Raw genomic sequence first — 8915 nt, 5'->3', positions numbered from 1 at the left:
TCTTAATATGTCTTATTAAGTCCCCTTAACGTTGGCGATTATCACAACAAGACTCTCTCTGTCTTGAACCATTCTAAACAGTTCTTCTTCTCTGACATTTTTCAACCACTAGGCTTGTTTTCTAGCAATTCCCCTGCGTCCTTCGACATTACCCGTCGTAATTAGTCGAAGAATATTATACTGTTTTCCCCGCATTATATATCCACCATATGCTACTTTGCTGAATTTGACACTATTAATCAGTTGAAGAGTAGCTTCTGCTCTGTTGAGAACTGCTTCATTTGTCTGCTTAGCCATCCACAGTATTTTTAGTGTTCATATAAACAACCACATTTCAAAAGGCTCTAAGCGGATAATAATAGATATTAGGTTCATGCTTCTACACCATATAATATAAGAAAACTGACCATATGTAACATTTAATCCTGCGTTTTCGAAATTGAAGTTTCAAGTTATCGTTACAGACAAGTTACCTTATTAAAAAAAGGCACGAGCCATCTCAATTTTAATTTATTTCTGGATCTAGTTGTTCAGTAATACATCAACCTATAGGTATTTAAAATTGGATACTCTTTGTATTAATTGTCCATCTTCTTGTGATTGTGTATTTTGATAAGCCAAGCGATTAAATACCATATATTTTGTTTCAGAACAATTATTATTATTAAATATTATTTCGGGCCCGCGCAAAAACATCGTACAACCAAGCGATAGCAGATAATAGAGATACCACTTCAAAATCACTACGTTCATAACGTAGTTAATCAAACACACATTTTTACACACATTTAAAAGTAGGAGAATACATTTATAATAGGTTGCCAGTAAAAAAGTGGCCGCAAATATTCTTAATTCAAATGATAGTAATTAATTTTTGAGCGAACTGTTTTTGTTCATTTATTTTTTAAATAAAATACGCTGCTATTGACGTATAATGCATGTTTTTGTATCAAATGAAAGCTATTTTGTTTTCTTTATATGATGATATAAGGTTGACTGAGAAAAAATGGTCGTAAATTAGGGTTTTCTATTTTACTTTATCTTTGATACCTTGCGTTTTTCCAGAGCTATGTCGAAAAGAAGACACGCCAGCGCATCTTCCTGTCGCAGCCCAACATGCGTTTCAGTTTCAAATGACTGTGATTGTTCGCCCTGTATTTCGACTTTGCAAACAACTTTACGGATCAGAGACATGGACACTATCGAAAAGCGATGAAAACCTATTGAACGAAAAATCCTTAGACACATATATAAGGGGGTAAAGGAAAAATGGCGCAGAAGATATAACTTTGAACTGTACACAGCATACAATGAACCCGAGATCATAACATCCATAAAGATCGGACGTCTGCGCTGGATGGGCCATGTTGAACGAATGTTGGAGACTGAAACACCAAAACATATTATGAGGCAAACACCAGTAGGAAGAAGGTCAAAGGGAAGACCCAAACTTAGATACATGGAACAAGTGGAACAAGATCTGAAAACACTTAAGATTACCAACTGGAAAAACAAAGCAACGAACAGAACAGAATGGCGGAAAATCCTAGAACAAGTCAGAACAAATCCTCGACAACCCAGAAAGGGTTGTCGAGCTACTGATGATGATGATGAAACAACTTTACGCATTGTAGCCTTAACCAATCTTATCAATTTATCGGGGATGTGGAATTCATCCATGGCTTCATACAATTCATTTCTTAGGACACTATCATAGGCCGATTTCAAAAATTGAATTCATTGGTTTTTTCCAGTATTTGCCTTAGCACAAAGATCTGGTCTGTTCTGTTGTTGATCGACCAGGCCTAAAACCACTTTAATATTCGCCAAGAAGCTCCTCTGAATATGCACTAAGGCTACCATATAAAATACTCGAAAATATTTTGTATGCTGTATTAAGGAGGGTTATTCCCCTATAGTTTCTACATTCCAATTGAATACCCTTTTTGTTTAGCGGGCAAACGATCCCAATACACCACTCTTCCTGGATTTGTTTCTCATTCCAGGCTTTCAGTATGATTTTATATATATGATTAGTCAGAGTAGCGCCTCCACATTTAATAAGTTCCGCGGGTATACCATCACTTCCCGGAGATTTATTATTTTTTATGTGTTTTATTGCATCTTGTACTTCTTAAATTGATGGAGGCTCCAATGGTGTATTGTTGCTTGCTCCTGGGGGTGGTTGATTTGGATCTTCTACTTCGATAGTAAGTAGTTCTTTATAGTGTTCCACCCACCTTTTCAATACTTCTTCTTTTGTATTGAATATATGCCTCTCCTTATCCTTACATAGTCCGATCCTTGGTTTAAATTCTTTTCTTGCTTTATTTAGATTTTTATTGAATTTTCTTGTTTGATTTTCCATTTTTAATGCCTCAAGTTCTTCCAATATTCTATTTTCATAAGTTCGCTTTTTTCTCCGATGGATGTACTTCTCTTCTCTTAATATTTTTGTTCCTTTTCTCGGGTTCTTCCTTGCTGCATCAGTTTATATGCATTGTTCTTTCTTCTTGTAATGTCCTCGCACTCAGCATCGAACCACCCATTTCGTGGTGGTGGTCTTTGCGGCACTAGAATGTTATTTACTGCGTCTTTAATATAATTTTTACACATTTCCCATTGTTCATTAACTGTTAGATTCTCTTTAGTTATGTATTTAGTTTCGATATAATTTTGAAACCTTTCTTTCGTTTGCGGGTTTTTGAGGAGTTCAATATTAAGGCGCCTTGTTTTGGTACTTCTCTCCTTCTTCGCATTTCAGATTCTAGCTCCAATTCTTTTGTCAACTAGAAAATGATCTGAATCAATATTGGCACCTCGATAGGTGCGGACATCCATAAAGTGGGAGAAGTGTCTAGCATCTATGATCACATGATCAATTTGGTTGTTCTTAATCCATCAGGCGAGGTCCAAGTCCCCATATGTATTTTTTTGTGTAGAAAACTTGTGCTTCCTAAGATCATGTTCTTTGAGGCTGCGAAGGTGACTGCTCGGTGTCCATTCGAATTAGTATTATTATGGAGACTATATTTACCAATGTGTGGTAGATATATTCCTTTCCTTCCGATTTTTGCGTTCAGATCACCGATTACTATTTTAATGTCATTTCTGGGACAATTGTCTTATGTTCTTTCTAATTCATCATAGAAATTGTCTTTTTCTTCGTCTTCCTTGTCCTCTGTTGGGGCATGTACATTAATAAGCTAATATTAAAAAACTTGCCCCTGATCCTTAAGTAGCCCATTCGCGGATTTATCGGCATAAAATCTATAACCAAGTGCTTGACTTGACTATAAAGGCTGTCCCAAATTCATGTCTGGTTCTATGGCAACTATAGTATATATTGTAGTTTGCTTTTTGGATTATGCCATGGCCTGTCCATCGTACTTCTTGTATTGCAGTAATATCAGCATTATATTGTGCTAATATGTCACACAGTTTGCGGATGTTTCCAGGTTCGTTAAGTATGCGAACGTTCCAGGTATATACATTAAGATCATTATTTCCATCATTCAGGTTTTTATTTGGTTGCATAAGTCGTCGTCGAGATTTTCGTCTGGCATTTTTGACTTTCGATATCGTAACTATGGGGTTTTACCGAGTTGGGTAGTTAACCCAACGCCAAACCCCCTTTTCGGAGGGCCATTTCACCCGCTCTCGTCAGTTTCCGACCCAACTTTCCACCCGCGTTGGATACCGGATCTCCAGCTGGGTTGCTCAGTTAACAGGGGACACCAGCGTGATCAACTCCTTTATCTCTTAATATTTTAATTAACTTGTCATGGTGTACTATATTGAAGGTCTTTTCATAATCAATAAAAACAATAAAGACATCTTCACGTTGATCTCAACATTTCAGTGGCAAATAATTCAGTGCAAAATTTGCTTCTCTAGTTCTTAATCCATCTCTAAATCCAAATTGTGTTTTATCTTAATCTTCTTCACACTTATTAATTATTCTACTGGGTATTATACGTAAGAATCACTTTAAAGTGTGACTGATAAAGCTTATAAGTAAAGTTATTAATTCAGACATATTTGCCAGGATGTTATCAGGACCAACAGCTTTTCTCGTTTTTGCCAAGTTTATACCTAGTCTACCTTTAGTATTTCTGGTCCTCCGTCTTTAGCTGATCTCTGTTGTTCTTTTGGTATAAAGTCATTAAATAGTTCATTTATGTATGTATACCAAGTTTTCCGAAAGTCTTCTTCATTTATCATAGTTTACCTGTTGTATGAGGAGTTTTCTTATGATAGAGGTCAGCTAATTCTCTGCTTTTTTGAACATATTGAATGTGTCATGTTTGTATTCTAACTCTTTTATTTTAACGCATTTATCCACCATTTACTTTTATTTTGCAATTTTTATCTTTCGTTTTATTAATTTCTGTTTTTTCGTATATTCTTTTGTGTTTTTTTTTCTATTGCCTTCTCTGATTCATCAATTCAAGAATTTCCTCGGTTATCCATCGTTGTTTTTTGTCTATTTAGATCTTCTGTGTTCCATAGCTCGATTAAGGGTTGCTGTAGATCTTCGAGATATTCCGCTATCAGTACCGTATCATCAACATATCTTAAATTGATTACAGATTTTCATTCACTTTTATCCTATTGTTTGTCCCTCTAGCGCTTTTTGGATAATTTCTTCGGAATACGTATGGACGAGGATAGGTGATTCAATCGAAAGCTCTTTCCCCTTCTTTATTACAATTGTTTGATTATTGAATATTCCTAAGGATTCTCAAATCAATCATTCTAAAGAGAAGCCTAGCTGGATATTAGGATTAGAGGATTAAGACAAAATAAAAGTCAATAAATCAATTTTTTTTATTTTGAATCACATTTCGTCATTGCTTAAGTACATTCTAATATCAATAAGTTGCGTAATAATTCAAGTAACAAATAAATAATATAAATAATACTTTGGCATTGATACAGTTTCGCTACTGTTTATAGACGATTGTGGGAATCTGGAGGGATTTCTGGAGATTGTTTGCAAGTACGAACTTTTTGTATTATGATAAGAAATCTATATTCGCAAAAATTATGTTTTAATTTTTGTTTAGCTTATAAAATCTTAATACTCATCCTTAATAAGCTGCTTTAACCATTAAGTGAAAATATTATCATGGAATATTAAACCGACTTTTGGCAAGAAGGTCGACAATAGGTCAGATAGGTCTTTACTACAAAACAAGCTTTAACTAAATTTTGGAAACACAATATTCTGTAGAAAAATCTAGAAATGGTCCAAGGTTTAAAACAAGGTGATGGGCTGACTCCAACACTTTTAAGGTGTTATAAAATAGCTGAATGTCAGAGAAGCCAATCTAATAACAACAATCAGTACAACTTGCCGCTTACATCATGTTCCGTAGATGAAGGAGGCGACAAAAACATATTCACAATTGAGAGCGGCCAAAGTCATGGGTCTTAAAATACAAACAAGAGTGAAGAAAACCATAAATCAAATTTAAGTAGGAGACGATGTTTTAATCGTGAAACACTTCTTTTCTTTTAAACATATCTAAGAGTTGAATTAAATACAGGAAAACTGATGAAAACAGAACGTGACTAATTCCTATCAGGTCAAATACCCGTGGTATGTCAACTGTTGACATCCTATTACCACCTACTGCCAATTATAGAGCAAATATGTTTTAGAAAGAGATATACCACAAAAACTTACTTTCATACTCTTAAAATATTAGCAGGAAAAGTCGATCAATACACTCTAACCACTTATAGCAGTTTGGACTCTTCTAACTTTATACTCTTGTTGTGTAACACTACATTTGGCAATTATTGGCAGTATAGAGCCGACGTGGCTTTTGCAACACATGAATGTACTGCTTGAAACTCAGCGATTTCCGGCAAATTGGAAGATCTCGAATCTCGTGCTACTCCCAAACGGGGAAGACAAATATCGACCTGTTTGCCTTCTGTCGTGCATAGGTAAATTATACGAGAGGCTCCTAAGAGGGCGAATAGACACAGTGATTGAAGAGTCAGGCGGGCTGTCACCCAGGCAGTACGGTTTCAGAAAGAACATGAGCACGGTGGATGCGCTGATGGAAGTCTTCCGGGAGTTACGCGGGGTGGGGGTTAACAAGAGGTGTGCAATCCTACTGTTGTTTGACGTCCGGAATGCGTTCAACACATTAAAATGGAAAGAGGTAATGAAGGCTCTACGAGAGAGAAGGTGTCCGAAGTACTTGATGAATTTGGTCTCCGACTATTTGTCAGAGAGGAAAATTGTGGTAGAAAAAAGAGTAGTGGTTGACGTGACGTACTAAGGAAGATGTTTGGACTAATCCAATGCAGCGATGGTTCGTGGAGAATTAAAATGAACCACGAGCTGGATGAACTAATGCAGAGCGCAGATATATAATGGAAGAATATTGTTAAGCAGGCCAAGACTCACAAAGGGTTGTAGCGCCATTCTAAGAAGAAAAAGAAGAGGTTGACGTGACGGCTGGAGTGACGCAGGGGTCGGTCCTAGGACCCACGCTGTAGAACTTGACATATGACGGTGTTGTGAGCCAACAATACGGAGAGGGTGTAAAACCTTTCGCATTTGCGGACGACGTCGATATGCTGGTAGTGGCGCGAGACAAGGAGTTCCTTATCTTTGGTGCACAGTGTATATGCAACCAAGTCAAGGAATGAATGAAAATGCATGAGCTAGAACTGGCTGCGGGACAGACCGAGGCTATAATTCTCAAGGAAAAGAGATGGGATAATATTCGAATATGCAGGAAAGAGAGTGGTTACAAAGAAATGCGTGACGTATTTAGGGGTGACTTTGAGTCAAAACGGAAAGGGGGGGAGCGCGTAAAAACGGTGACTCAAAGAGCTGCGGTGAGATCCGCTGCATTGGGTGGGATCATGCCCAACATCGGAGGGCCCAAAACTGAGAGGAGGAGGGCTCTTCATTCTGTTGTGCAATCGATCGTCCTCTACGCTGCGTCTGTCTGGAGTACTGCAGTTTTAACAAAGGTGTGCAGAAATCAGCTTACCGGAGCAGATAGGAAGAGTCTATTGAGGGTGGCATGTGCATACAGAATAGACTCTGCCGAGGTGTTAGGAGTTATCACTGAGTGTATTCCGATGCATGTGCTAGTGAAGGAAAGAGGAAGAATATAAGAGAGAAAAAATGAAGATATAGCAACAGAACGTTTAAAAAAAGAAGAAAGGGAGAGATCCATAATAGTGTGGCAAGAGGAATGGGACGAGATGAGAAGGGTGGCGCAGTGAACGAAGTCGTTGATTTCTAATCTGAGAAGATAGATGGATTGCGGGCACCGGCGTTTGGATTACTTCCCGATGCAGATGCTTACAGGACATGGTTGCTTCAGGGCATACCTTAAGAGATTTGGAAAGGCAGAAAATGACAAATGCTGTATTTTGAAATATCGGACACTGTCCCACACACTCTATTGGTATGCGATAGATGGATAGGTGAGAGGAGCCTGCTTGAGAGAGAGCTAGGAAGTAGGGTGCAATCAATGGAAAAAAAGGAACAAGAAGAAAGGCGACCCGAAGGGAGGCAGGGTGCCCAGGACCAGCAAGAAGATAAGGCAGAATGAGGAAGGGGTAAGATTGAACATAAACAGGGAGGAATAGAGAGAGAGAGAGAGAAGAATTCAGTCGTAGTGATAAAGTGCTAGAATGCGTGAGAATTGTGCGTGAATAAGAGATCGGGTTAATGCCGTGCCGATGTTGCGTCCCAATCAAGGTGATCCAGCCGGTAATTCACCGCTGAGGAGGGTTTTTTTTAGCAGGTAGGTCTCTGGCATTGATAGCGATGGTGTCCGAACAACTCTAGCGCGCGACCTCGGATATCATTGTGGCCACGCTGAAGGAGTCCTGTCTAACCGAGACTGGAAGGCGGTCCTGCCCACCTTCTAGAACCGAGATATGTTTCGAACATTTGGACCACCCCCACTCATTAAAAAATTTTATACTTTTAGACCTGAAACTTTTAAGATTCCACGATCCTATCCTGAATGCCTACTCAGGCATCAAAACAACCCAAATCGTTCCAGATTCCCTATCTAAAATATATTTACATTTTATTTACGCTTAATATTTACATTCTCAGAATGTTGTCATACACAGTCCAGGTAAATACGGTACTTGAAAAAATTTATTTTTCTTAGCCGTTTTTGTTCAGTAGCCTAAGGTGTCTTTAGGTATTTATGTTTAATAAACAATTCCATTTAAGTATTGTATAAAGCAATATTGTAAAAATTACCAATTGAAAAGTATAAAGTTACGGATAAAAGTTCGGATTATGGTAGGCTGTGAAAATTAAAAATCTTGATGTTGTCGTCATTTACACAAAATGGCGATTTAAAAATACGAAAGCAAGTTGAGATCAATATTTTAACCATTACCTTCTTATTTTCTTCAGATGTTTGTTGCCTACTCGGTTTAATTTTTGCTACTTATAAAGTAACTTTCAAATCTTTTCAAAGTAAGCGAAATAGTTCAAAATAGTAAACGGTCCATTTACGGAAGTCCGACCATACAATTATAGTCAATTTCCATCATATTGATAGCACATTATGTATGCAAATCCCTAAACTGTTGATACGGGTGACTCAATGAAAAATAGATATTGGTCAACAAGTTTACAGAAGTATATAGGAAAACAATTTTAAATTGAGTATGACCACCAGGTATAAAGGTTGAAGCAGAATAGAATACAATAGTTTTGAGGGTTACTAATCCCTAAATAAAGTTGCCAGTGTTGGAGTGATGGAGATTAACAGGTACTAATGAATTTGCAAGAAATGTAAGATGTTTATTTTATTGGTTATATATAAAATAATTTGTGGCCGTAACAGGGGCCGAATTGTAAAAAGATGAATAATATTTTAATCAAATTCCATTTCAGATTCACTGCT

This window comes from Diabrotica undecimpunctata, chromosome 8 (assembly GCF_040954645.1).
Source record: "Diabrotica undecimpunctata isolate CICGRU chromosome 8, icDiaUnde3, whole genome shotgun sequence".
Lineage (NCBI taxonomy): Eukaryota > Metazoa > Arthropoda > Insecta > Coleoptera > Chrysomelidae > Diabrotica > Diabrotica undecimpunctata.
This window is presented reverse-complemented; position numbering follows the sequence as displayed.